Genomic DNA, 22,439 nt, shown 5'->3' with positions numbered 1-22,439 from the left:
GAGTTTATAAAACAATAATTCATTCTAAAAAAAAATTGAGAAGGTTTTACTGAATGAGAATGAGGTAAACTTAGTTACACCCAATACCAGTGAGGGAATGACCTTTGTGAGAATGAACCCTCATTCAAGAAATTTTGGCCATCCTTAAACGATGTATAATTGTAAACTAGTGCACTAGGTTGAACTTTTGTGTACGAAGATATTTAGTAATCTATAACTAAAAAAAAAAAAGTTTTGTCTATTACATATTCATAAGATTTTTTCTCAAAAAAAAATTTCACATCAAGAAACAAACATGTGAAGAAAATACAAGAAAAAAGGAAAAAAATAAAAAGAATTCAAAATCAATGAATATTTGAAATAAGTAGTACCTTTTTTTAAAATATATATTACACATTAATTAAACTCTTTTCTAGAAAAACATAAGATCGTGACTTCTACAAATGAATCTTATAAACAAATTACAGTCTTCCATATTTGTAATGCAATTTGTTCAATGAAATTGCTTATTTAACTCTAAAACTATTATTTTGTAGTATATGTATAAAAATAAAAAAATAAAAAATATATATGTAGGTTGGATTGGGTATCCACGGATTTTTAATTATGTGAGTCTAACTCATTCCTAATATAAGTGGGTACCCGACCATCTTTTGATTTAGTCAAATAATACGGATCAGATATCCAAGTTTTTGGATCAGATCAGATATTTGAATTACCGAATATTTTTGTCCACGTCTAATTGCCATATTAATATCCACTCATAAAGTTAATGACCCTAGAATCCTGTTTGGATTGATATTTTTAAAAATTTTTGTAGAACATAGCTGTTTATGAAATACAGTAAATAGTGTGAGATCAATATACTATAAAATACGACAATAAGAAACTCTCTTGCATTGATCAAAGGTGAGTTTTCGTGCTTGATCAACAGTCTCTCTATGTGCTTTAGAACCTTATGTTTCTAAACATATATTTGTTGTTTCTTCCAGATTTTGTTGTTGCCATTGTTCTCTTTGCACATATATCCTCTGAGTTTCACTAATTGTTTCCATCTCTTAATATTTTTCATTCTTTTACTAATACTACCTCATAAGAGGCAAAAAGGGTACAAATGAAACAAAATTATTCTCTCACTTTCCAAAAGACTTTTTTAATGGCACTTTTTTTAACATAGGCTGAAGTTGCTATCAAAATCTTAAGTTCAGGGGAGGTTAGTGCTATTTTTCAAACCTCAGGGGAGGTGAGTGCAACTGTCAAAAACCTTAGGGGAGGTTTTTGCAATTATCCCTACTTTAAACTATCACAGATTTAAGAGTTTCAAAGAAAATTTCCTCATAAACAACCTTCTTTTGTCCTGTATATTTTTCTTCTACCAAATCCCTTTTTCTAACATTGTGTATAACTGATTTCTAGTCATTGTTAAGTTCTATCAATCACAAAATAGCACTATTTGATATATCAATTGGCATTATTTTGTAATTGCAAGTCATTGTTCATCATTACAGAAATTTTCAACAATTATTTTCATAAATTAGTTACTAATAATTAATTAGTGCTCTAATTACTCCATTATTAGATATTAGTTTCAAATAAGACATAATGTCTTAGGATATATGAATAATTTTTTCCCTTGTGATGTAAGTAACTGGGCTTACAATTTTGTCAAGGGAGGTAAGTGTAATTTTACAAATCTAAAAGAAGGCCATTGAAATTGTTAGAAACCTCAGGGGAGGTTTTCGAAATTATCCCTAAAAATTTTTAGGACCTTGTGATGTTGATATGCTAGCAAGAGTTCAATGGTTGAACTTATCTATTGTGGGACCAATCTTTGTGTGCTTAAGCTTAACTTTTTGTTATTATTACCTAGTTTGTTTGATGTATAGGCTCCTTGGGAAGATTGATTATTTCTACATGTGTTAACAATATTATCCTATCCGCATATTTGTATATTCGATAGCAAGAATTAGTCTTTCTTGGTTTTATTATTCAGAAGAAGAACAATGACATAATCAAAGCTAGAAAAGAGATGGTAAAATATCCTATGGCCAATAAATGTAAATGGCTGATAGATTGAGCCATTAAACTAATGCACTAATTTTGGTTGCAGAGCTACTATGTATCTGGTTTGGTAGGTTGCGTTGCTTATCTTCCTCTATTTTGCACAATGAAAACTGAACAACTCAATTTTAAACTATACTACAAATGATTTAAACTCTATTTTTTGAATGATCAGGACAGGATAAATAAATTTATTCCTAGAGACAAGCTTGTCTAAAATATGCCAAGTGCTTTGTATCTTGGTTGATAACAGCTTTAGTAACTTTAAAGAGCAAAAATAATGTACAAATGGAGTGACTAGCCCGACTAAAAAAATAGTCATTTGTAAGCATGAATAAATGAATCATTTATTCGAAATTTTGCAAATGTAATGCACCCATGTATACTGTCCTTGAAATGGAAATATTTTTTTCTTAGAGGCGTGCTTTAGAACATAGGAGTATCTTTTTCCTAACTTTATACATTTTCTCTTGGCCTTCTATGGGCAAAGTTGATCAATATGAAATTACACATAATTGAAAAGAAAAGCGTGTTTGTTGTCTATATAATTGTTTTTACCTCTGCTATGGAGGCGCCGATATTTGATTTTTAGGTGCATAGATTTCAATTTGTGATAAGTGTTTATTATGTGTGTTTTTAAGTAGTATTTTATGTTTATTTTTGGTATAAAATAGGTTTTTTTATGGTGTAACTTGCTCTCCAAACTTCTAAATTTTGCAAGTTTCATTTAAGCAATTTAACGTGCAAACTTGGTTATATTTGCAGGATTTGAGGAGAATTATCAACGGTGGATTAAGATGGATTTAATTTGAACTCATCAGTACTTCATTCAACGGTAATTTGGAAAGTATAAGGGCATCAAACGCAAGAATTATTGGTGAAATGCATGACCAAACACTTGGATATCTTGCTTATGATATTAATGATCGATTGAAGCAGAAAAGAAGTAAGAACACGTCTCAGAAGCGAATACGCGACCTTGGATATGCGGGCTTAGGTCTCGTATTTAGAGGTCGCGTATTGTGCTCTGTTTTTCTACAACTTGCTCTATTTTCACATTACTTTCCAACTCTATTCCAATCAAAATTTCGGCTGCACATGCTCAAGATTCTTTAGGGAAGAGAAAAGGAGCTTTATGTCATATCAATTGTTACTTTTTCGACTCTCTAAACGTTGTATATGTAAGAATCAGTGAGGAAAAAGGGGGATCTTAGAAAAGTTCTTGCAAGTTCTTGATAGTTCTTAGTCACAGTCTTTCCTTATTTTCTTTAGCTAGAAATTTTTAAGAAAAACTTAGAGAATTCATTGTACACTCATTTTGTTGAAGAAATAGAAGATTTGGGAGCTTGTTCATCACCTTGCCTAAGCTTTTTTTTATCTTTCTCTTTACTCGTGATTCAATATGTGTTCATGCAATGAAGTTATGTTCTTTCTTGCTTTATATCCCATGAGTAGCTAAATTTCTAAATCTAGAGAGTAGATGAAAACTACTTAATGTGAGTTGAATATGATTTACACTTGCTACCTCTTACATTAACTTGTCCATTTATGCATGCGTATCACTTGTTATTGCTTGATCACCAATAGCAAGTTTTCAGTTATTGTTATTCAATGAAAATTGATAATAATGATGGAACAACATAAATGGAACTTAAGTAGTAGCCTCATGAGAATAGAGGTGCACTTGAGTGGATTATCTTGCATTTTATAAATGACAAATAGATATTTTACGTATTTTTAGTGTGTTTTATTATTTAGTTTTGGTGTGTTTTAGTTAGTTTTATAGCTAATTAACTAAGATTCTAGTGAAAATATGCATTTTGTGGTTTAAGTGGCAAAGATTGCATTTCTATGGATTTTTATGGTGAAAACTTCATGTTTTTGTAGGTTTAATGATTCAATCGTCAAATGGAGTGATTGGAGAAGATAATTGGATGATTGATGATGATTTGAAGTAGTTTAAAGAAGACATGAAGTGCAAGATAGGAAATGCAATCAAGAACAAAAGAAGAAAGGTTTTCCAGCTTTGACACCTTGTGGTATTTTGACTATATATTGAGCTACAATGATCGTATTGAGGTGATTCTTATATCATTTTGAAGCTAAGAGACATATTTACATTTGGTATGAAGACATCGAAGTCCAGTTCAGTTGTCCTCCTTGTCAAAAAGCCAAAATACAGAAGTGCTTGTTCATGGTCGAAAGCTGAAACAAGGTTCTGACTAGTTAAGGGTAGTTTGGTCATTTCTTGGTCCAAAGAGCTCCAAATTGGATGATTCTTATGCAATGGAAAGCTAACTCAATGGGCTACAACTTTCATGTTTTACACAAGAGCTAGTTCAACCTCTAACATTGAGCAATTATCAGTTGAAGTTGGACTAAAAACAAAGCAAGGATGAATTCTGCCCAGAAAAGTGCAAAACTGCAAAGATCAAAACGGGGGCTAAAACGCGGGCACAGGCCGCGTTTTCTACCCGCGTTTTAGTAGATTTCGACTGCAACTTCCTCTGCAACTTGTGCTATTTTCACACAACCTTTTTAACCACTTTTTCTGCAAAGATTCCAACTGGAAATGATCAAATGAGTATGGAAACTTTGAGAAGCAAACTTAGAGAGTTTTAAGAGTAAAAAATGACAACTAGAAACAACTCATTTGGCTCTTGAATCCTCTATATATAGAAGCCTTTGGAGGATATTTTGACAACTTTGGAAGGCTAGAGAAACTCACAAAAAATGTAACTTTCACTAGAGTTTCCTTAGTTCATTAGTTAGGTTAGTATAGATTAGTTAGTGTAGTGTTTCCTTCTTGTATTTGTAGTTAGATTTGGATGAAGATTGGAGGAGTAAAGATGGAGAGTTTGAATCTCATGTGACAAGGGTGATTTCTCTCCTATCACTTTCTCTTTTGTATTTGATTTCGTGCTAAACTATAATACAAGTTTGGATCTTATTTTCATGTTTAGTTAAAATTTATGCCTAGAGTTATGGTTGAACTTGCTATATCTTGTTAGTGATGTGTATTTGGTTATGTGATGATATTATTTTAAGCAAGTTATTTATCACTTTTGCTCTTCTAACCATGATTAACCGGCCATTAATTGTGATTATCTAAAGGTGTTAAATTTGCAATGAGAATTGAAATTTAACATTAGTTTAAGAAAGTGATAAACCTAGGGAGTACACTCACGAGAGTAGAGGTGCACCTTTGTGGCTTAAGTGACTTGTTTCATGTAATTTCATAGAAGAAATGACCTTGTAGTTAATTTCATAACCACGAGAGTAGGTATGACTTAGCTACAAGTATAATTGATTCACTACGAGAGTAGGTTTCACATACATTAGGAAATTACGCCATAACTAGCCAAGATAATAGGATTCACTTAACCGGTAATCTCATTTGCAAGTATAGTAAGGAATTCCATATCTCTAGGAGCTTTCTAGTGTTATTTTCATTAATTTTATGTTTATGGTAGTCTAGATAATAAAGGAATTCGAAAAACACCGGTAGTTGCCTCTTCCCTGTGGGATCGACCTTTAATACCCTATACTCGCTCACGATTCGTATACTTGCGATGCGTGTGGGGGTATTTAAGAGTTTATAAATGTAAAAATTGATTGTGGATGAGCTAAATGTTATATGTATACCCCGCGCATGTCAATAAAAAACACAAGAGTAGATCTAGTTATTCACCATGAAAATAGGAAAAACTAAACTAGTCTAACCCATTACATCATGAGAATGAGTTTTGGTAAATATGAAAATGAATCCCTAGTTAAACAAGAGTAGTAATAAGAGGTAAATCTATTCATTTGTATCTTTTGTGCCATAAGTAGACTCTACATATAGTTAAGATAGTTGATTAGTAAGTATTGTGATTTCTATTGCTTTATTTGATAGTTAGTCCAAATAATAGAGCAAGTAAAGCTCTAGTATTTGCATTTGTTGTTCCTCGTGGAATTGACCTGATATATTCCCTAAACTACTATTTGACCTGTATACTTGCAGTCAAATAGGTGTATTTTAGATATAAACCTGTACTTATAACAAGAACCCGTCAATTTTCAATGATGGATTATATTATTAGCTTAGCATGCTATGTTTGCTAGGGGTATATACACTTTAGCTAAATTGACAATTAAAAATTTCTTTCTCCTATACCCTTTATTTCGTTGAATTTCATTATCTTGTATTCTTTTCCAATTGAAGATTTTCTTTTTCAAGAAATGCAGTTTGATTTTAGAAAATCCACTTATACTAACTACGACATGATAAGGATGCGATTAGATGCAATGGAAGGGAAGCCATTGCTGAATCTGTCCTAAACATATACAAAGGAGAGTAATTTCGGATTGCAATGTTAACTTTTCACAGTTGTTTTTCTTGTACTTATGCCTGATTTGGATTTCTTAATTACTTAGACTAATATTAATGAGTGCATTATTGTAAAGTTTGGCTTTGTAAACATAAACAACTGATTCTCCCTCTATCCTTCCCCTGATTTTCCTTTTGATTTCTTACTTTGATATATCATAGCATCATTTTGATGCTATTAAGAGTTTTATGTGGTCATTATAAATACCTATAGAGATTACCAACTTATTCTTTCGATTTAACTCCTACAACTTTTCATTTTGAAGCCCTAGAATTATAAACTAATAATATCTACTTCATATTTTGCAATTTCTAAAGAGTACTTGGGCACTGCCACGCATTTTTAATTATGTGACCCTTACCCGCTTCGCATCTAAGTGGGTACCCGACCATCTTTTGATTTGGTCAAATAGTACGGATCGGATATCCTAATTTTCAAATCGGATTAGATCTTCGAATTAGCGAATATTTTTGTCCACCCCTAATTGCCATATTAATATCCACTCATAAAGTTAATGGCCTTAGAATCCCGTTTGGATTGCTATTTTTAAAAAATTTTGTAGCAAAATATACTATAGCGATTTAATGTGTATAAGGTAAAAAACTGATTTAGAAATGTGTTCATTAAAAACGTAAAAATTTTCTACAAAAAATTGCAATGACCTTGTTTGGATTGCTACTTTTAGGAGTTTTATAGAAAATGTACCGTAGCGATTTAATGTATGTAAGGTAAAAATATGATTGGGAAATGTGTTCAACAAAAATGTAAAAGTTTTTCAGCGAAAAATTACAATCCTTGTTTGCATAAAAATTTGAAATATTTTCATAAACCTCTCTTAAGGTTTCTGACAATTTTACTAGCCTCTCTTGAAATTTGCAAAATTACACAAACCTCCCATGCGATTAAGGTTTTTACAACAAAATTAGTCTAAGTTAGAAAAAGTAACATTAAAAAAGTACTTTAAGGAGAAAGATGAAACTTTCATACCATAAATACCCTTTATGTATGTATATAGGTTGTATTAGTAAAAGAATCAAAATAATTAAAAGTTAGAAACAATTAATATACACATTTTACTACTCAAAAAGTTCACATTAAATACATTAAACAACACAAATAAGCAACAAACCTATACTAATGATCACAAGACTCAGCAAAATAGGCTAGTAATCTCTTTTAATATAATGTTTGCTATGATTTTTGTAATTTTGAATAAAACAGAATTCAAACTTTGTCTTTCTTTCCCTCCTTTTTCCTTTACTTACATGAAATTACTTTTAAGGGATAATTGCATAAACCTCCCCTGAGATTTTTGATAGTTGCATTCACCTCCTTTTGAGATTTGGAAAATAGCACTAATCTCCCTTAGCATGAATTTAGGGTCTATAGTTGACATAAGCTAGGAAAAATTCACTTCTATACCCTAAGAGTTTAAGGTTGTTAGTAAACAAATTTGGGCCAAAAAAATTAGGGCAATAAACAAGTCTAAGATAACTGATTAAACAAAATTAACAGTTATTTTTTGTTTGATTAGGCACTGTAAGTGCACTTACAAAATAGTGCCATTTTGATGCTCCAACATGGTACTATTTTGTGATTGACAACAGTTGAGAGGACAATACAAATCATATATTTACTACATAGAAGAGAAGCAGAAGCAAGAAAATGTGGGAGAAAGAAACCTCCAATAAGGTTTCATAAAAGAATAAGTTTTGGTGATTTTGGTTGAGTTTATTTCATCTTATGCATTCATGAAACAAAAGGAGAAAGAAAGCAGAAATGAAGGCAAAAATTTGAGAATTTTTCTGTTAAAAATCTATGACAATCAAAAGATGATAGATTAACAATCCTTTATTATCTCAATTTAATACACAAAGTTGTGGTGTTAGTTATCGTATGATGAAATTGTTGTGTCGATCATAAGAGAACATAGCTGTTTATGAAATACAGTAAATAGTGTGAGATCAATATACTATAAAATATGATAATAAGAAACTCTGTTGCATTGATCAAAGGTGAATTTTGTGACTGATAGAACTTAACAATGAATAGAAATCAGTTATACACAATGTTAGAAGAAGGGATTTGGTAGAAGAAAAATATACAGGACAAAAGAAGGTTGTTTATGACTTGCTATGTGGTATATCAATTGGCATTATTTTGTAATTGCAAGTCATTGTTCATCATTAAAGAAATTTTCAAAAGTTATTTTCATAAATCAATTACTAATAATTAATCAGTGCTCTAATTACATCATTGTTAGATATTAGTTTCTAATAAGACATAATGTCTTAGGGTATACGAGTAATTTTTTCCCTTGTGATGTAAGTAACTGGGCCCACAATTTTGCCAACGGAGGTAAGTCTAATTTTATAAACCTCAAGAAAGACCATTGAAATTGTTAGAAACCTCAAGGGAGGATTCCGAAATTATCCCTAAAAATTTTCAGGACCTTGTGATGTTGATATGCTAGCAAGAGTTCAATGGTTGAACTTATCTATTGTGGGACCAATCTTTGTGTGCTTAAGCTTAACTTTTTGTTATTATTACCTAGTTTGTTTGATGTATAGGCTCCTTGGGAAGATTGATTATTCCTGCGCGTGTTAACAATATTATCCTATCTGCTTATTTGTATATTCGATAGCAAGATTTTGTCTTTCTTCGCTTTATTATTCAGAAGAAGAACAATGACATAATCAAAGCTAGGAAACAGATGGTAAAAATATCCTATGGCCAATAAATGTAAATGGCCGATAAATTGAGCCTCTAAGCTAATGCACTGATTTTGTTGCAGAGCTACTATGTATCTGGTTTGGTAGGTTGAGTTGCTTATCTCCCTCTGTTTTGCAATGAAAACTGAACAACTCAATTTTAAACTATACACCAAATGATTTAAACTCTATTTTTTGAATGATCAGGATAGGACAAATAAATTTATTCCTAGAGACTAGCTTGTCTAAAATCTGCTAAGCACTTTGTATCTTGGTTGATAACAACTTTAATAACTTTAAAGAGCAAAAATAATGTACAAATGGAGTAACTAGCCCGACTGAAAAAATAGTCATTTGTAAGCATGAATAAATGAATCATTAATTCGAAATTTTGCAAATGTAATGCACCCATGTATACCGTCCTTGAAATGGAAATGTTTTTTTCTTAGAGGCATGCTTTAGAACATAGGAGTATCTTTTTCCTGACTTTATACATTTTCTCTTTGCCTTCTATGGGCTAAGTTGATCAATATAAGATTACACATAATTGAAAAGAAAAGCGTGTTTGTTGTCTATATTTTTGTTTTTACCTCTGATATGGAGGTGCCGATATTTGATTTTTAGGTGCATAGATTTCGATTTGCAATGATGGATTATCTTATTAGCTTAGCATGCTATGTTTGCTAGGGGTATATATATTGTGGTTATAGTGATAGTTAAAAATTTCTTTCTCCTGTACTCTTTATTTGTTGAATTTCATTATCTTGTATTCTTTTCCAATTGAAGATTTTCTTTTTCAAGAAATGCAGTTTGATATTAGGAAATCCACTTATATTAACTAGGGCATGATAAGGATGCTATTAGATGCAATGGAAGGAAAGCCGTTGCTGAATTTGTCCCAAACATATACAAAGGAGAGTTAATTTCAGACTGCAATGTTGACTTTTCACAGTTGTTTTTCTTGTACTTATGCCTGATTTGAATTTCTTAATTACTTAGACTAATATCAATGAGTGCATTATTATAAAGTTTGGCTTTGTAAACATAAACAACTGATTCTCCCTCCATCCTTCCCATGATTTTCCTTTTGATTTCTTACTTTAAGGATATATCATAACATCATTCTGATGCTATTAAGAATTTTATGTGGTCATTATAAATAACTATGGAGATTACCAACTTATTATTTCGATTTAACTCTTACAACTTTTCATTTTGAAGCACTAGAATTATAAACTAATAACATCTACTTCATATTTTGCAATTGCTAAACTGTACTTGGGCACCGCCATGCGTTTGCGTGGCTGGCAAAAACTAGCCAAGTTAAAGATGTAGCTTAGTGGCAAAACTTCGCTTTGCGCAAAAAAGCTAGTTACAGAGATAAAAATCCCTCTTACATTTCCAGTTTTCATGATTGATGAATGCACATGTAAATTTCTGACATAACATAAAAACTTTTGAAAATTTCTGGAGGGTCGAATAGCTAAATATATAGAGGAAATTTATGCTTAGAAAAAAGAAAAATTAAAAGATTCTTAAAATTCTTTAATGAAGAAAGTATGAAATTCTAGAACTTGAGGATGGTTTTCCGTGATCCTAGTTCGGTCCTTGCACAATAGGTGGCTGCTTAACTCCATGTTGCCGGCCAATGACCTTTCATTCATGATTGACCACCGGATAAACTTCACTCCGTGCAATAGCCCGTCAACCACAAGGAAGATTAAGACGCACTAGGCAAGTCTTGTGCAATGGACAGATGTTCCAGGAGAGGTTTGAATCTAGATTGGCAGGAAAGTATGACACCAGCTCTACCATCTCGACCAACTGGGTTATTATCACTTTACTCCCTTAACGTTTGGTGCTACTATCAATTTTCCCCTTAACGTTATCTTTTAGTCACTTTACCCCCAAAACTAATAGTCAAACTTAACAGAATTTGTTAATTAAGTGAAAAGTTATGTTTAATCCTTAAAATTATTATCACTTTACCCCCATAAAATATAGTTTCATTATCAATTTACCCCTTAGAGTTATTTTCTAGGCAATTTATCCTACCATTAAACCAACTTAGCAAGTTAAAAAACTATAGAAGAAAATACCCTCCTCTTTGCATAATAAAAATAATAAAAAATTTAGAGTGACTTTTCTCATTTTTAGTATCAAGAAAAAAAGTCAAAGTATTAATTTCTTTCTTCTTGGCAATCTTATTAATATTGAAAAAAAATAGAAAGATGGAGAGGGGGAGGGGGAGGGGGAGGGGGAGAGGGAGAGAGAGAGCTCAATTCTTTTTTTAAAAATTATAAGTAAGAAAGAATTAAATACTTTTATTATTTTAAAATTATTTCACTTTTTTTGTTTACCACCAAATTCCAATCCTAATTTCGACAATCTTAAAATAATACGATAATGTTAGACTTTTCTTTATTTTCTTTTTTTGCAAAATCTAATTTTTTTTGTCTCCTTCTTTCCTATCTCTTTTTCTTTTCCTAGTATTAATAAGTGTGAAAAAAAGAAATTTGAAAAAACCCTTTTATTTTTATGTTTTTCGATCTCTTAAAGTGAAAAAAAGGAAGAATAACCATTCCAACTTTTTTATTTTTAATTATATATAAAAATGGTAAATATATTTAAAATATTTTGACCATACTAGTTAGATTAACGATGAGGTAAAATGCCAAGAAAATAATGTTAAGAACTAAAGTGATTGTATCACTATAATCTAAACGAATAAAGTAATAATAACAATATAGTAATGCTATAAAATAAAAGGATATTTTTGTCCAAAATTTCTTAACATGTTAGTTGAATTACTTATGTAGGTAAATTTACTAAAAGAAAACGTTATGGGGTAAACTGATAGTAGTGATATAGTTTAAGGGAGTAAAGTGATAATAACCCCGACCAACTCAAGGTACTCTACAAACAAATTTTAATAAAATTATACTCATGCACTGCATTTTTTGCTTTCATTTCAAACTTAGACAATATTTTCTATGAATCTTACTTGATAAGAGTGGGAAAAAATGCCAGTGGATTTAAAAATAGGTGGTAATAAGTGCTACATTTGACTTTAGATCTAGTATTACATAACAAGATTCGCTAAAAGCTGAAGTTAAATTTGAAATTTACATGAGAAATGGAGTTAAGAGCTTAGTATCACCAACATTTGACAATGGAACAGCAATGATGGATCGTTCATCGGTGGTGGTGGTCAAAGGTGATTGACTGGTGGTTGGGGCTTAGGAGTTACAGCACCCACCAGACATGGTTAGAGGAAGAAGATAATGACCACGTCATTTTAATTAGTATATTTGATTAAGGTTAACAGTTTAAAATGACAGAAATACTTGGTCATCCATTTGTTAGGGTGGTTATCTAAATTTAACCATTGGTGAAAACCATCACCTATTGAACCCAAGATCTATATGGCGATTATTAAGAAATAAATTAACAAGAAAATTGCGGAAGCGTACCTGAATCCATATTGATAAACTTGATACTTGAATCCCTAGAGATTTGGGGTGGCCTTCCAGGTCAACAGGTATTCACCGATCCTTTGAGAGAGGCCTTTAGTTTCTCTCTGGTATCTTTCCTGACGATGGGATATCAGGGAAGGGTATTTTGTGGTATTACGAAATACGACAACTAAAACGATACCTGTGACCTGGGGACCATAACCCTATTTATAGGTAACATTCCTGTTACCTTTGGAGCCCTATTTCAGCCCATCATTGAAATAGGAGCCCATAAGTTTCTACACATAAAAGGGCCCACATCCTATTAGATACATTAAACCCAAACTATATTTGATCACTTTAATTGGGTTTAACCTTAATTGACAGTTTGCAATACATAATTATTCACATATAAGTCCAATGTTGGATTAAGGATCCAACAAATTTAAGGCCTATTTAGGTTGTTTACCCTAGTTAGGGACATAAGTATACAAATTTAAAAGTTCTAGGCCTATTTAGGTTGTTTACCCTAGTTAGTATAATAAGGGATAGGAATACTATGAAAAGCTATGTTATACAAAATTTTCTTATATACTTATAATTTGGTGTAAGAAGTATGAGTTTGACAAGATTATGAACATAAATACGTATCAGAAAAGTATGTAGACATCAACTAAAAGTGCGGGTAAACTTACTATAATTTTAAGATATTATACTGTGTTAATATAAAAGCATTATCCTTCTGTGTGAGGCACTATTTTAACTGAAGTTTTATCATCTTATTGGTTTTATGGCTTTAGCAATCAAACGTCTTGGGTCTAATACTACTTGACGGGTATTTTACATACGTACAAGCTAAAAAATACCGAATTACACCCGTTCACTGCAAGTATACAGATCAACTAGTAGTTTAGGGTATATATCGGGTCGATCCCACAGGGAAGAGTGAACAATTACCGGTATTACTAAAGCTTCTCTATTATTTAGACTATCAATGAATTATAACAAATTTAACCTACTGAAATTATGCAAGAAAATAGCAAATGAAAGCTCCTTAGGTTGTGGTATCCCTAACTACTCATGCAAGTGCTATATTTGGATCATTAAGTACTACATCTAGGCTAGTTATGGTGTAATTTCCTTAAACATATGAAACCTACTTTCGTAGTGAATCAACTATACTCATAACTAATCCATACCTATTTTCATGGTTATGAAATTAGCTACAAGTTCATTTCTTCAATGAAATTACATGAAATGAATCACTAAAAACCACATAAGTGCACCTCTACTTTCGTGAGTGTACTCCCTATGTTTAGCACTTCTTGAACTAGTGTTAAATCTCAATTTTCATTGCAGAAACAACACCTTAGATAATCACAATTAATGGTACCAGATTAATCATGATTTAAAGAGTCAAAGTGCTAAATAACTTGCTCAAATCGTAGCAATCAAATAACCAAACAATTAACACTAACAATCATAGAAAGTTCAACCAAACCCAAGGTATAAACTTTAGAAACACATAATGAACACAAAATCCAGAACTTGTATATTAACTAAACTTGGAATCAAATACAAAAGATAAAGAGTTTGGAAGGAATACAACCCTTGTCACATGAGCTTTCTTCCTTGCCTTCTTCATCCTCCATCTTCATCCTAATCTAGATAATAAACAAGAATGGAAAAGCTACACTACTCTATACTAAGCTAAACTAACACTAGGAAGATGAAAGAGCTACATTTCTGCAGCTTCAAGCTTTCTCCCGTAGCTCACTCTCTATTTTCTTGTTGGATCCCCCCATTCCATTCTTCTTGCAATGAATTTGGCTCTTTAATGATGAAAGGTGGTCAAGAAATGAGGATTACATCTCCCTTTTACAGCTGGGAATGTTTCTCACATGTATAGCATCACATGTGAGTTGGTGGGAGTGAAATTGAGTTTTACGCGTACAGAGCAGCCTTTTCTGACCGCAATCCGGCCAGAAATCCGGCCTTAAATCCGGCCAAATTCCGGCCGGATTGATACAGTGACCATTTGGTCACTTCTGGTTCAATTTCCAGCTCTGCTCCGATTTTGACTCAATTTCAACTGCATTTTTCTTGATGATAAAAGCTGATTTAGCTCTTGACCAAAACATGAAACTTGTAGCCCTTTGCGTTAGCTTTCCAATGCATCAATAATCACCTCATTTGGATCTGTGTAGGCTGATAAATGACCGAAATACCCTTACCTGCTCATTGCCCTGTTCCAGCTTCGACCAGTAGAAATTTTCTATTGTAATTCGGCATTTTGACCTAGAAAACCTTCAAACTGGATTTAGATGTCTTCACCAAAGTTGTAGATCTATCTCTTATCTTCAAATGGGTTCAAGAATCATCCCAATCCGATCATTGTAACTCAAGTTATAGCCGAAATACGAAAATGTGTCAAAACTGTCAAAATACACAAAATCCAAGTAAAAAGTGATAAAAACCTCATTTAATCACTTAAAAACATTTATTCACCAATTATAGCCAGAATGATTCATATTCTTTCAATAATATAACCAAAGTGACTAAAAATAATATAAAATGTCATACAATTATTACGTAAATTAGTCACTTATCACTACTTTTCCCATTTTCACTCCTTAAATCTCATCATTCCCCGGCTAAAAAGAAAAAAAAAACTTATCCATTTTATATCTATAAATATATAGAAATATGAATTCCATCCAATTCGCTTATAACTCAGAAGATCCTTTTACAAACTTCAAGTTTGTTTGAAATTGAAGTATTGTTCTTAAGTATAATTTGACAAAAGTTGATTACGTCTTTGATATGATTAGTTGAAAAGTTAGATTTTTCAGTGTGTTTGTGACAGGCATGTAATACCAAAATTTTTTCAAATCATACATAGGAACATAGTAGAATGCGAACTTTTACTAACTAGGGTTGTAATGCATGCCTTGATTAGGAGTTCACAAGAGGGAAAGTAGAAAAAATTTAGAAGTTCCCCCAAGTTTTTGTTTTTTATAATTAACGTAGTTTCTTTTATTTATAGTCACTTGTCTATTTAATCCTTATCATCAAACAAGTAACCAATTCAAAGACCTTAACCAGTGTGGAATTCTAGTGTTTTAACTTCTAAAGATTTAGCTAATGTGGTTGTTTAGTAAAACAAATTCGGAGTTGCTAATAAAATTGAGCGATTATTTCAGTTTTCATATCATAAGACTGAGCAAAGAATATCAAAGATTACAATGTTTTCAAATCATTATATTATATTATACTATTAGAAAAGTATGGATGTGTTTTCAGATTCGTGTTTTTTCCTTTTTGTACGCATGTGCCCAGTTTGCCGTGACTAATCAAATCCTACACAAGAATATAATAAAATGTACCAATATGTAAATCACAAACCGTACCAGTTTAACTTAAATTTCGATCTCCTATTCAAATATGAACTCTCAGTCTCATTCACCAATCTTTTCAAATATGCTTAGTAGTAAATGTGTTCCTTTGGTTGCAGGAAGTTGGATTGATGAATATGTACATTGCTTCACTCTATCGTCTGAGTGAAATAATGTTTTGAGTACGTTGATATAGAATCTAAACACTAGACAGTCCCAATTTTACTCTTAACATTTACAAGTTTTCTTGAAAAAAAATTGTAACATTACATGCGTATTTGGTGTGAGAAGATTGCATGTGAGCAATGTCTCGATGGGATAATGAGTTTAATGTCAAAAAGTTTTGGTGCTGCGCAGTTACCTATTTTCTGTATCTATACATGCATGCCGATAGTTTTTCTTGCATGCTTCTCTGTCATTGGAATTTCTTCAATCATCTCTTTTCTGGTAATTGTTTCACGCCCTTTCACATAATCTTTGCCGTATTATTTGGATTCTTCATGTTTATTCCACTTAAGCCACTTTACTCATAGTCAAATCCTCCATTCAATGTTCAAAGATTGACAGAGTTTTGACTCTTTAAGTTAAATTAGAATATAAGTTCTGGAAATTTGCAAGGAAGGGTGGTTTTGACTTTAAAAGCAACAATGAGTTCTTTGGATTTGGTAAAAAGTTTGTAGGCATTTTCTTTCCCTTTTTTTTTTGTTTCAATTGTATTTAACATGAAAAGTCTTTAATATACTATAATACGAGTTTGTTCTAAACCAGGTGTTCCTTTTTGGGTGAATTACATAATTCGCATGACAACAAAACTGAGTAGTTACTCTTTGGATACGTGTAACATATGGTATGAATGTATGTATTTATATATATATATATATATATATATATATATATATATGGTTCTTCAATCCTGTATGCACAGAATAAGAAGTAGGCAAGATGTTTGGTTTTATATTAAAGTTTAGGTGAATGGTATTGTTTGAATTGTATGTTGATCCACTCCCTCTATTTTGCATGCTTATTCTGTGCCGACACACATAACAAACATAAAAACCTTATATGGGTTATTTGTATATATTTTAGGAAAATTTGAAGTGAGGGCATTTGGAAGCATTTTAAGCCCTATTTAAATTTGAATTTTAATTCTATACATTTGACATGCACCTAACTAGGCTTGCTATGTAAATAAAAAATAAAAAAAAAGTTCTACTCACAAGTATATATTTTAAGAAAATTTGAAGTGCGGCAATCGGAAGCAATTTAACTCTATGTAAATTTGAAATTTGAAATCTGTATATTTGACATGCAACTAACTACTCTTGTTGTGCAAATTAAAAAATTAAAGTTTTACTTACATGTTCATTTACATGCAAAAACTCTTAAAAACAAAACCCTGAAGCCCTCAAGACCTAATTTAGTTGGTAGGGACACTAGTCAGATAACTGTAAGATATAACTTTCACGCCCTCTCCTAACCCCTCTCCCCTTGGGTCAAAAGAATAAGGAAAAGATAACTAATAGAGAATACCATTGAAGTAATAACTAGAAGTCCTTAAGAGTGATGCTCGTGTAAATAGTAGCCAAATCCGCCATAGCCAAATTACTGAGTAATAGAAGCTCACGTTCTGTTTCACATTTTGCATGAATGCAGAAACACATCCGGAGGGCTGTTATTGGTCACGCACTTATGGTGGAAGAGTTGAGTCCCCGGAATGTTTCTACTTTTATCATTATTATTGTTGAATGTTTCTACTTTTATCATTATTATTGTTGAATGTTTCTACTTTATCATTATTATTGTTTCGTCATCGTAATTAGTGCACTTTGGGAGTTCCTTTAAAACCAACTTAGCACATTGATTAAATTAGTGGACTTTGGCCTTTGCGAGTTCCTTTATATCCAATTTTTGGCAGTTCCTCATGATTATTGTTGTTTCCTCATCATAATTTGTGTAGGCCTGTCAATCAAGCCATTTGAGTCGGATTTTAACAAGTATAGGTTCGACTCATAATTATTACCACTTTCAGATTTTGAATTATGAGTTTCGAATTAAATAAAGTAAAATTTATACTTGACTCACAAAATATTCGGACTATAAGTCTAATTCAAGTTTAGCCAAAATTCACTTATTACTCCTTAATTTTTTTAACATAATTAGTATAACTATTAAGTTCTAAAACTAATTTAACATCCACAGGACCACAACATTAAAACTATACATGAACCAATAACAGTTCATTAAATAGTATATAAATCAAGAATTTTCCAACAATAATATATCCAATTAGTTTAAATTACAAGAAAAATAGTAATAAACATGATCGACAATCAATATATTTTCAAAGATCCTCAATTTGCTCGTACTAAGATTTGTACTTCTGTATCTTTTGACATTATTTTGTATATTTAATATTTCTTATGTATATTAATATATTTTGACACATAACTCATAAGTATAAACTATTAATATTATATATAATTATATTTAATATATATCCAATATGAATACATTATATATATATATATATATATATGCAGATTAAAGGATCGAACCTATATCAGGTTTCAGCCTAATAAGTCCCAAGTTCGGCTCACATTTAATTCGGACATAATGTTTAGACTCAAACTCGGTCCAATTTAATAAAAGGTTAGGTTTATTGGGCTTTTTTCTCGGGCTGAACTCAGGTTGGCCCGGCACCATTGATAGTCCTAAATTTGTGGTGCTGTAATTATAATATATATATATATAGATGCAGATTAAACGGTCGGATCTATATAGGGTTTGAGCCTAATAAGACCCAAACTTGACTCACACTTAATTCAGACATATTGTTTAGGCCCAAATTTAATTCAGGGCCGAACTCGGGTTGGTTCGGCCCCATTGACAGACATAAATTTGTGGTGCTGTAAATATCTCATTTGCCTATCCTCATAATTATCTCGGTTTCCGGATTGCTCTGCTATTTTTCCATTCACTAATTGAGTTAGTCTTTTGGTTAAATGCAGATTTGGCCATAGTGAAAAGTTACCTTTTCTTTCCACAATAGGTAGAAGCAATGGCATATGAACATCAGGGCACGACCTAAATCCATCAGTTTTCAAACTTACGAGCTGTATTACAATTCACATTTTGCAGGCACCCAGTCCTCATTTGCCTCAATAAAAAAGTGCAATCCACTTACCTTTATTTTTTTTTTTGTAATTTTTTCTAACAGGAGAAAAGTGAAATTTAAAAAACAAAATAAGGGTAAAGGGATTATCATTTAGGACTTCTCATTCTTGAAATCTCAACCTTAATCATCCAACCAAGACTTTCTCGGCTTAAATTCAAAAGCAAATGGAACGAGTGTCGCGGATAAGCAGATTTTTTTGGTACACCCCCAGAGCACAATACTAGCCAAAGGTCCACCAGGAACACTCGTCCCTTGGCGGAGGGTGCAGCCTTGCAGATAAGACTTTTTTCCTGTCTATCATGTTCTTGATCAGACATACTTTCGGACATCTTTGGTTTCCATGCCCAAAGCAAAATATACGAGTAAGACAGGCATAAACAAGATATTTCCAAATGATTGACACCAGAATGATAAGTAGCCGGCCCCCGCCCATCCACACGAATAATTAAAGTAATCGAACTTAAGAAGAACGTGTTTGTAATCATAGTTTTTGTTTTTAGCAAATAATGAGGGTTTAAAAAGATCGAGGACTATACAGTTTACACAGGAGATTACTATCTCAAATAAATCAGGAGATCGATCCCTAACACGATGTAGAATTATGAACTGTGACTAACTATAACATTTGGGAAAACAATATAATATACGAATTAAGTGATAAAAATAAAGAAAAAAATGTTCTACACTGCTATTGGTTTTAGAATCTTGTATTGATGTTTCGTTTAGTATAATAATATGGATTAATCTTTCCTACACTGACAATGTATACACTGTCAGCGTTAGATGGATGATAACTATGCAAAATTTGAATATGAAATTTAACTTTTGCACACATGTTATAAATTAAACGATGATAGTGTCTCATCGTATATACACTATCGATGTATATAAGATTTACTCTAATAATATACTTATCTCCGACACCACTCAGTATAGCAAAAACTACTCCGTAAGAAAGTGGAAAATGCTCAAACAAAGCCAGATTTCAAGCTTTCTAAACCTAAACAGCCCTCAAACTTCAATGTTTGAATATATACTATCGGTAGTATTAATTTTATGACACTGGCCTCTCTCTAAACCTACAAAAAGTGTATACTTTTAACATTTTCATCAATTTAAACTGCTAACACTGAGGAAACACCAAAAGACTGATGCAGTTTTGATCGTTTTATTTCTCCAACCATATTAGGTGGCTGTTGCAACTCCAGGTGGCTGGTCAATGACCTTTCTTCGGTGAATGACCACTAATATTCGATTCTGAAGTTTTGATGCAATCACACTCTAGATAGATGAGATCTAAAAAAGATTTTAAAAAGGGTGAAATAAATTGTACCTTTGACTTCAATTCTAGTGTTATTTTGAAAGATTCACTAAAAACTGAAGCTCAATTTGGAATCTACGCCAAAGATGGAGTATAAGAGCATACTTTTGTCAATAGTCGACAAATAGAATGGTGATGGTCAATTGTAGGTCAAATGGTGGTCAATGGTCATTGATCGGCAGTTAGAATTTGCAGCAGCCACCGGACATGGTTGGAGTAAGAAGAAGATCAAAATTACATCACTTTATTACATTCTATATAAGTGTTAACAGCTTAAATTGACAAAAGGATTAAATCATCCATTTAATAGCCAAAATATACAAATTTAAAAAGTCCAAGACTATTTAGGTTCTTTGCCTTAGTTAATTAGTATAATAAGTATAATACAGGATAAGAATGCTAATATGGAAGATCATATGTATATATATACTATACAATTTTTTTACGTTTAATTATAATTTGGTGAAACTCCGAGAATGAGAACACATCTAAAAGGTATGAAACTAAAAATGCAAGTGAATTGACCATAATTTTAAGATGTTAAGCTGCATTAACATCAACTTTTATTCTCATGCTTTTCCATAGGAGACAGTAAATTAACGAAAGCTTTAGTCATCTTATTGGTTTTATATCTATGAATATACTATTTCGTACTATAACAGGAAAGACATGATAAATCCTTATACAAATATTAAAATTTTGCCTCAAAATGAAGTATGATTAGTGAAGTACTATACTATAAAAGTTTATGACATTTTTTTATAGGATTAGTTCAAAGTATAAGATTTTTTAAAGCATTCATAATTTGTATACAATACCAAAATTTTTTTTCAAATTATACATATGACCATATATTTTATGGGAATGATGCAAATTTTTACTTACTAGAGTTGTATGGCTTGTTTAGGAATTCACAAAGGGAAAAGAAGAAATAGAGGAAAAGTAATGAAAAATAAAAGCTCTGCCACATTTTTTTTTAAAAAAAAACTTTGGTAAAAAAGGGAATAGTTTCTTTTTTAGCTTTTCTTTTTTCGCTCAAACTCAATCACTATACATTGAACAAATTGACTAATTTTCTTCTGCTCCTCCGCTATGGTTCTTGTTAATTTGGATAACAGGAATTTTTTCAGGCACATACAAAGATATAAAATCTCTAGTACCTCCTTTACCAAAGAATTTTTATTCCTATTCTATGATATATGATAAAGATAATTTAAAGTTGATTATCAATGGCACTCCATCTTTTGATATGATAATTGCATAATTTAAAGATGATTATCAAGGGAGAATTGTAATTTTGGTCCCTAATCTATAGTGTATGCGTGGAATTATCCCCAATCTATTTCGAAAATCAATTTTGGTCCCCAATCTATTCAATTTTGTGCTAAAGTGGACAATTGACGGAATCTCTTCAATTTCAATTAGAACTAAGTCACGTGAGATCACGTGCCGGCACCTAAAACCCCTTTTTCAATTTTTTATTTCTAAAACACGTTTTTTCTAGTGGCTTGGCTTTTGGCATGGACACTCCTGTCCCTTCAGCCAGATCAATTTCCTCCTCGCCAATTCTTTTCCAATCAAAACTCTGAATTAGAGATCCCAAGGCCAAACCCACCACCCGCTGTGCTAGGCCAGAACCAGGGCAAGATCTCCTTCCCATCCCAAATGGAATCAGCTTTGATGGCTAAACCTGCAAGCCTTCGAATCTCTCTAGCTTGAAGCTTGTTGGATCATCCCATACGTTTGGGTCCCTGTGAACTGCCCATGCATTAACTAGCAAAATTGTGCCTCGCAGAATATTGTATCCCCCAATTTTATAGTCATCGGACGACTCATGTGGCACTAACATTGGTACTGCAGGGTACAACTGAAGTGTTTCTAAAATAATGTTATGAAGATAAGGAAGATTTGATAGATCATGTTCGTCGACCAATCGATCAATCCCTAT

The sequence above is a fragment of the Coffea eugenioides genome, chromosome 2 (assembly GCF_003713205.1).
Source record: "Coffea eugenioides isolate CCC68of chromosome 2, Ceug_1.0, whole genome shotgun sequence".
NCBI lineage: Eukaryota > Viridiplantae > Streptophyta > Magnoliopsida > Gentianales > Rubiaceae > Coffea > Coffea eugenioides.
This window is presented reverse-complemented; position numbering follows the sequence as displayed.